Below are 7,906 nucleotides of genomic sequence, written 5' to 3'. Positions count from 1 at the left end.
ACTCACTAATAATAAACCCGCTTCTGGAACCCAAGGAAGATGCACACTGTAACCTCTTGCAGATTTAGTTAATGGTAGAGCCAGTGCCCTAAGGTGATGAGAGGTTAGAAACCTCGTTGAGAACACCAGGGCAACAACTTCCCTGATTTTTGATATTTGTACGTGAATCCAGACCAGGAGCAGGACCTCACCAACTAAGTGAGTTCTAGTTACTCCAGTTCATTCGGCCTTCATGTCATTAGCAGAGTGCAGTGGTTAAGAGCCTAGGCTTAAATCCTGGCTCTGCCCTCCATCTGTGAATGTTACTTAACCTCTCATGCCCGGTTTTCTCATCTGTGATATGGGGATAATGGTGCCTGCCTCATAAGGATGTTATAACAGTGAAATTTGTTTGTACATGGAAAGTTCTTAAAACAACTTTTGGTACTCAATAAAATCCAGTATTTGTTTTCCTTGAATTTTCAGAGCACCAGGCAAAAACAGTGTCAACACACCATGTGCTTTTATGATGCCGGTTGAACAGCTGGAATCCCCTGACTGCACTTCTAGGTAGTGAACCTGGATCCTGCAGGGTGGGATGGGCACTCCCCCAGGACCTCTGTGGCCAGCCAGAAACAGCCCCCTATTGGTCCCCACAGATCCCTAATGGGCATGGGAAAGGACTGCAAGTGAGTTCTGCCTCATGACCCATCCCTGAGGGCCAGTCTTGAGAAATTACAGATCCAGTTTACACAAACTTCGGAATTACACCCGTTTTTTAAAGAACAACTCTTCTTAGTAATTATGTGCTTGGGCAAGTTTCTAGACCTCTAATCGTTAAAAAGGGGATACCTACCTTGTAGAGTTTCAGGAGTCAGTCGCATAATACATGTAAAGCATTGTACTGGAGCCGGCACAGAGCAGACGCTGCCCTCATTACCCTTTTCTTTAGTTTCCTCCCTGGGCTTGACTTTCTCCTCGTTAGGGTGAGATCTCTGGAGGGGATCTTGGGGAAGGAGCTACTAATCTACTAGTACAGTCCTTGAGTCCTCGGGTCTAAACTAAAGCTCCACTCTAGTGGGTGAGGATGTTATATTCAGTCAGTTCAGTTCAGTCGCTCAGTCGTGTCCGACTTTTTGCAACCCCGTGGACTGCAGCACGCCAGGCCTCCCTGTCCATCACCAACTCCCAGAGTTTACTCAAACTCATGTCCATTTAGTCGGTGATGCCATCATACCATCTCATCCTCTGTCATCCCCTTCTCCTCCTGCCTTCAATCTTTCCCAGCATCAGGGTCTCTTCAAATGAGTCAGTTCTTTGCATCAGGTGGCCAAAGTATTATTATATTAGGATTGGGCCAAATTCTCAGCAAACCAGCATTCATTTGCCATTTCTGCCCAACACTCCCAAGGACCCTTGCACTGCCAGCAGTAACAGTAGCCAGGGGGAAGGTGGTGGCGGTGTGGCCTCTCTGGGACATAATTCAACGAAAAGCACCTGTGTTGGGGAAAAGCCCTTCCCTTGAGAATTAATTGCTCTGCAATCTATTCTGTGACCTACTAGGATTGACTGTAGGAACACAGGTGTTTTTTTAAATTTAGAAGTTCTATTAAAATATTACCACATTAATAGGTCAAGTAAGAAAATGCACATGGTCATTTTATGGATACTGAAAGAGCATTTGATAAAACTTAGTGTCCTTTTCTGATCAGATTTCCTTTAAAAGAGAATTTAAAGATATTTCATTAACATCATAAAATATTTCTATCTTGAAGAGTGACTTTGCTAAAACCACAACCAAGACAAGCAAGTCTATCATCACCACTGTTACCTAACATTGTGTAAGATTTGATGGTCAATATGATTAAATAAACCAAAAGCAGAATTTTTCGGAAGTTTTTCAAAGATTCCAAATTAGCATTATTTGTAAAACACCAATCTGAGAGACTGAATTCACGAATCATTATTTGTAAAAAATCAAGAAAATCAACTCCAAAAATAACAAAAGGTTTGTAAGGTAGCTGGTTACAGATTAGGCCAAAATCAATAGCTCTTCTATATAGCAACTATAACTAATAAGATTTTATGTTTAAAAGATCTCATCGCAGTAGTAACAAAATATCAGGAGTAATCTAACCAAATTGTAACACAAGGATTTTGTGAAAAAAAATTTTTTAATTGGAATTTTTTTAAATGTCATTGAAGAAGACATTTTTTTAAAAAATGAGAAGATATACCATGTTCTTAGATAGAAGGACCCAAAATTATTAAAAAAAAAAAAAAAAAAAAAACTATGTCTCTCTGAATCCAGAAATTTAGCTAAATTCCTATCAAGATTTAAAAAAATACTTTTAATGGCAAAATGATTCTAAATTTCATCTGGAAAAACAGACGTAAAAATTTAAACCAAGGAATTCAACTTTTAGCCACCACATCGTGCCTGGGTGGAGCAGGGTGGGGGTAAGGGGGGAGGGTGTGCAGGGAGAGAATTTATCCCTCAATCAGAGTACCCTAGGGGTGCATCGCGTTTTTCAGCCTTTGTAAATCCACGGCTCTGTTTGTGATATAAAAATCCATCTGTCATTCTCACTCCAGTGCTAGTCCACCCTCTCCCTCCCACTGAACACGGCTAGAGTGCCGGGACTCAATGCGTGCAGCTGTTGTCTCGAAAAGGAGAGCGTAACAGGAGAGCCAGGGAAGGAAAGGGGAACTCAGCACCACCCAGCGGACAGTAAGTTTGCTGTTATTGCCCCCGGGCATCTCCTGGCCTGGACCCCAGACAGACAGAGTCCTGGACCCGCACACCACGGAGACAGAGCTCCCAGAGACAGGCTCTATTTCTGGTCCTCGGATGGGGCATGAGGGACTGTGTGGGTCAGGGAGAGAGGGGGACACCCCTGTTTGTGGCTTCTCTCCCCTCCCACCCCTGCCCCTTGGCAATCCCGATGCAGCCATGGCTGTCGCAGCCAGGCAGGTGCCTAAAGCTTCAGGGAGGGGAACCCTTCTCTGACCAGAGGAAGTGTGGTCCCAACAGCAAGAGAGTGAAGCCCATTGCTTTCTCTTGCTCTCTGCGTTTTTCTTGCTTGATCTCTTGATGTGGGAATATTTTGTTGATAAAACTATGACACCAGAGGGAAATTTGAAACTTTGGAAATCAAGGAAGAGTAATAGATGTGGGAAATATTTGGATCAATAGACTTTTTCTCGGCTTAAGCTTTTCATAACATGTACAAACTTGTAATATTGTCTGATGGGGTCTTCAGTGAATATAGGTATGTATGTGTGTGTGTGCTCAGTCGGGTCTGAATATGTGTGACCCCCTAGGACTGTAGCCCACCAGGCTTTTCTGTCTATGGAATTTTCCAGGCAAGAATACTGGAGTGGGTTGCCATTTCCTATTTCAGGGGATCTTCCCAACCCATGGATCGAACCCTCATCTCTTATGTCTCCTGTGTTGGCAGGCAGATACTTTACCACTGTGCCACCTGGGAAGCCCCAATTATTCATGTAAAAATCACCATCTAAAGAGGAAGGGTAAAGAGATCCATATGGTACTAAGATTTCTACATGTCACTTGAACAATAAAATGTTAATTCCAAACAACTTATGAAAAGTTAAGTATTTTGTAGTCGCTAGAGAAACCACACGCATACACACACTACACAAAAGATATATTCAGAAACTCACTAGGTGATTAAGGTGGAGTATTAAAAGTTATTCAAATAATCCAAAAGAAGGCAGGAATGAAAAACATAAGGGACAAATAGAAAACCCAAAATAGTAGATGCAAGCCTATCAACAATTACATTAAGCTTAAAAGGTCTAAATATACTAATTAAAAGAGATTCTTAGAATGTAAAAATACCCAAGATTTGTGCTAAGGCTAAGTTGATTCAGTCGTGTCTGACCCTGTGCGATCCTGTGGACTGTAGCCTGTCAGGCTCCTCTGTCCATGGTTTTCTAGGCAAGAATACTGAAGTGGGTTGCCATTTCCTTCTCTAGGGGATCTTCCCGACCCAGGAATCGAACTCACATCTCTTATGTCTCCTGCACCAACAAGCGGGTTCTTTACCACTACCGCCACCTGGGAAGCCCATCCAAGATCCACCTATATGCTATTTATAAGAAACTCATTTAAAATTAGTAAAGTTTGAAAGGAAAAAAAGAAAACTATACCATGCAAATAGTACTAATCAAAAAAAATTTGGAGTAGCTATACACTATCAGACACGATAGACTTTGGAGCAAGGAAACTCATCAGGAATAAACAGGGAAATTGCATAAAGATAACAGTGTCAGGTCACAGACAAGGCCTAACAATCCTAAATGGCTGTGAACTTAACAACATAACTTCAAAACACATGAGACAAAGACTGATGGAACTGAGAGGAGAAACAGCGAGTCAGCAATTACCATTGTTGACTTCAGCACTCACTCCTTTCTCAGTGACCAACAGGACAAGCAGGCCATATTCTGCATCATGAAACAGATCTGGACAGATTTGAAAGAGTCGAAATCATGCCAACTATGATCTCTGACCATAATGGAATTAAGCACCAGGAAATCTCTTAAGTACTTGAAATTAAATAATATACTTCTAATTAATCCATAGGTCGAAGGGGGATGTCTCAAAGCATATAAGGAAATACTTGAAAGTTAACAAAAATGAAAATATGACATATCAAAATGCATAGGTACAGTTAAAGCAAGGCTTCGATGGAAATTTATAACACTCAGTCGTGTCTGATTCTTTCGACCCCATGGACTGTAGCTCCGCCAGGCTCCCCTGTTCACGGGGTTCTCCAGGCAAGGATACTGGAATGGGTTGCCATGCGCTCCTCCAGGGGATATTTCCAACTCAGGGATTGAAACTGCATCTCCTACATCTCCTGCATTGCAGGTGGTTTCTTTACCCCATTGGTTGCTTTTTATTTGCCAAGCACAGAAAAGATCCTAGATGCATTACAGTACTTCTTTTTCTAACACTTAAATAATCCTATTATAAATAAGAATATATTTTGCATCTATTTCTGTTACTTAAAAGTTTTAACTTTTTTTTGGTTCTCTGATTTCTTTCAGTAAATATTCTTTTTTTTAAAGTTGAGATATTGTTGATATATAGCATTATATATGATAATATATATAAATAAATATATAAAACATATTGTTATATATATATAAATAAACATATAATAAGTTTCAGGTGTACAACATAGTGACTCATAATCTTTAAAGGTTATACTCCATTTATAGGTATTATAAAATATTGGCTATATACCCTGAGCTATATACAACATATCCTTGTGGCTTATTTATTTTATACTAGTAGTTTGTACCTCTTAATCTCCTACTCCTAGTTTGCCCCTCCCCTGTCACTTTCTGGATTGATAGCCACTAGTTTGTTCTCTGTATCTGTGAATCTGCTTCCTTTTTTTGTTTTATTCACTAGTTGACAAACATTCTTATTTTTTTTTTATTTATTTTTATTAGTTGGAGGCTAATTACTCTACAATATTGTAGTGGCTTTTGCCATACATTGACATGAATCAGCCATGGATTTACATGTGTTCCCCATCCTGATCCCCCCCTCCCACCTTCCTCCCCATCCCATCCCTCTGGGTCATCCCAGTGTACCAGCCCCGAGCACTTGTCTCATGCATCCAACCTGGGCTGGTGATCTGTTTCACACTTGATACATGTTTCGATGCTGTTCTCTCAGATCAGCCCACCCTCGCCTTCTCCCACAGGGTCCAAAAGTCTGTTCTATACATCTGTGTCTCTTTTTGTGTCTTGCATATAGGGTTATCGTTACCATCTTTCTAAATTCTATATACATGTGTTAGTATACTGTATTGGTGTTTATCTTTCTGGCTTACTACAAACATTCTTAAAAGTAAAGGCAGCAGCGTGTCTTGGAAACTCAAACTGAGTTTGGAGTTTGAGTTGGAAACTCAAAAAAATGTAGCAGAATGGCCAACAGATGGAGACAGAGGACACAAAATGATTCAGATGCAGGCCTTTCGCCAAGGCTGTTTCTCAGGCTACAGCACCTGAATTTCAGGTTGCTTTCATTAATAACAATGGCTCTCAAACTGGACTGCACATTGGAATTACTTGGGGGACTTAAAAAAATACCAGTTCTGAGTTTAGTGATCTGTTGTTGTCTGTCACTAAGCCATGTCCAACTCTGTGATCCCATGGACTACAGCACGCCAGGCTTCCCTGTCCACTCTCTCCCGGAGTTTGCTCAAACTCATGTTCATTGAGTCAATGATGCCATCCAACCATCTCATTCTTTGTCACCCTCTTCTCCTGCCCTCAGTCTTTCCCAGCATCAGCGTCTTTTCTAATGAGTCGGCTCTTCATATCAGGTGGCCAAAGTATTGGAGCTTCAGCTTCAGCATCCGTCCTTCCAATAAATATTCAAGGTTAATTTCCTTTAGGATTGACTGGTTTGAAATCCTTGCTGTCCAAGGGACTCTCAAGAGTCTTCTCCAACACCACAGTTTGAAAGCATCAATTCTTTGGCACTCAGTCTTCTTTATGGTCCACCTCTCACATCCATACATGACTACTGGAAAAACCATAGCTTTGACTATACAGACCTTTGTTGGCAAAATTATGTTTTTCCTTTTTAATATGCTGTCTAGATTTTTCATAGCTTTTCTTCTAAGGAGCAAGCGTCTTTTAACTTCATGGCTGTGGTCACCATCTGGAGTAATTTTGGAGCCCAAGAAAATAAAATATGCCACTGTTTCCATTTTCTTCCCTATTTTCTGGTGTATACGTTTGCCATGGGGAGGTTTAAAATCACACAAATGATTCTAATTATAGCAACCTGTGAGGCCAACTACTTAGAACACACACCAACAGGAGGTCTCAAGCTGGTATGTTTCAGAATCATGTAGAGGAACTTGTGAAAAACAGACACCCAGGCTGTTGTATCTTCATTCTTTCAAGAACCAGTGCATACTAAAATGTTGAGGTATCAATTTAGTGAAAAAGTGAAAGCGAAAGTTGCCCAGTCATGTCCAACTCTTTGTGACTCATTATAGTCCGTGGGATTCTCCAGGCCCGAATACTGGAGTGGATAGCCTATCCCTTCTCCAGGGGATCTTCCAGACCCAGGGATCAAACTGGGGTCTCCTGCCTTGCAGGCAGATTCTTTACCAGCTGAGCTGCCAGGGAAGCCCATCAACTTAAGACAGTTACATATATAATCAAGAATAAATCTTGGATTTCCCTGGTGGTCTGGTGGTTAAGAATCTATCTTCCAGTGCAGGTTCAGTCCCTGGTTGGAGTGCTAAGATCCCGCATGCTGCAGGGCAGCTAAGCCCGCCAGCCCCACCTAGAGAAGCCTGCACACTGTAACTATTGAGCCCATCTGCTCTAGAGTTGGTGCTCCGCAACAAACAAAGCCCTTACACCACAACTAGATAAGGCCCCACACTGCAATGAAGGGCCTGCACTCTGCAAGGAAGACCCAGTGCAGCTAAAAAAAAAAGGACTAAATCTGGTACAGTCTCAAAACTGGATTCAGATTTATCAGAGTAACATCAGACATCAAATGTTTAAGGACATTTTATAGGAGAAAATTTTTAATTGAGGAAATGCCAACCATGAACTTAATTTACCCCCTGGAAACAGAGAGGTGGGCTGGGTCACCCCTCGACTGTCTGGTGTCACACAAGAGCAGGTTCCTAGACTGGGCCAGCAGGTTCCCTCACCAGAGAAACCCAGCCTACACATGGTGTCAGGTTCCAGAAGTTTACAGCCGTGTTTGGTCATTCCACCGCAGGACATCAGGAAGAAGTAGAGCTGCTCCGGCAACTACAGCCCAGCCTTCATGAGGCAGGCTCCCCCAACATGTTTCCACTTTCCTTCACCAAAGCATTTAAATCATTTTAGTGTTAGATTTATATTCTAA

This window comes from Dama dama, chromosome 5, assembly GCF_033118175.1.
Source record: "Dama dama isolate Ldn47 chromosome 5, ASM3311817v1, whole genome shotgun sequence".
Taxonomy (NCBI): Eukaryota; Metazoa; Chordata; class Mammalia; order Artiodactyla; family Cervidae; genus Dama; species Dama dama.
This window is presented reverse-complemented; position numbering follows the sequence as displayed.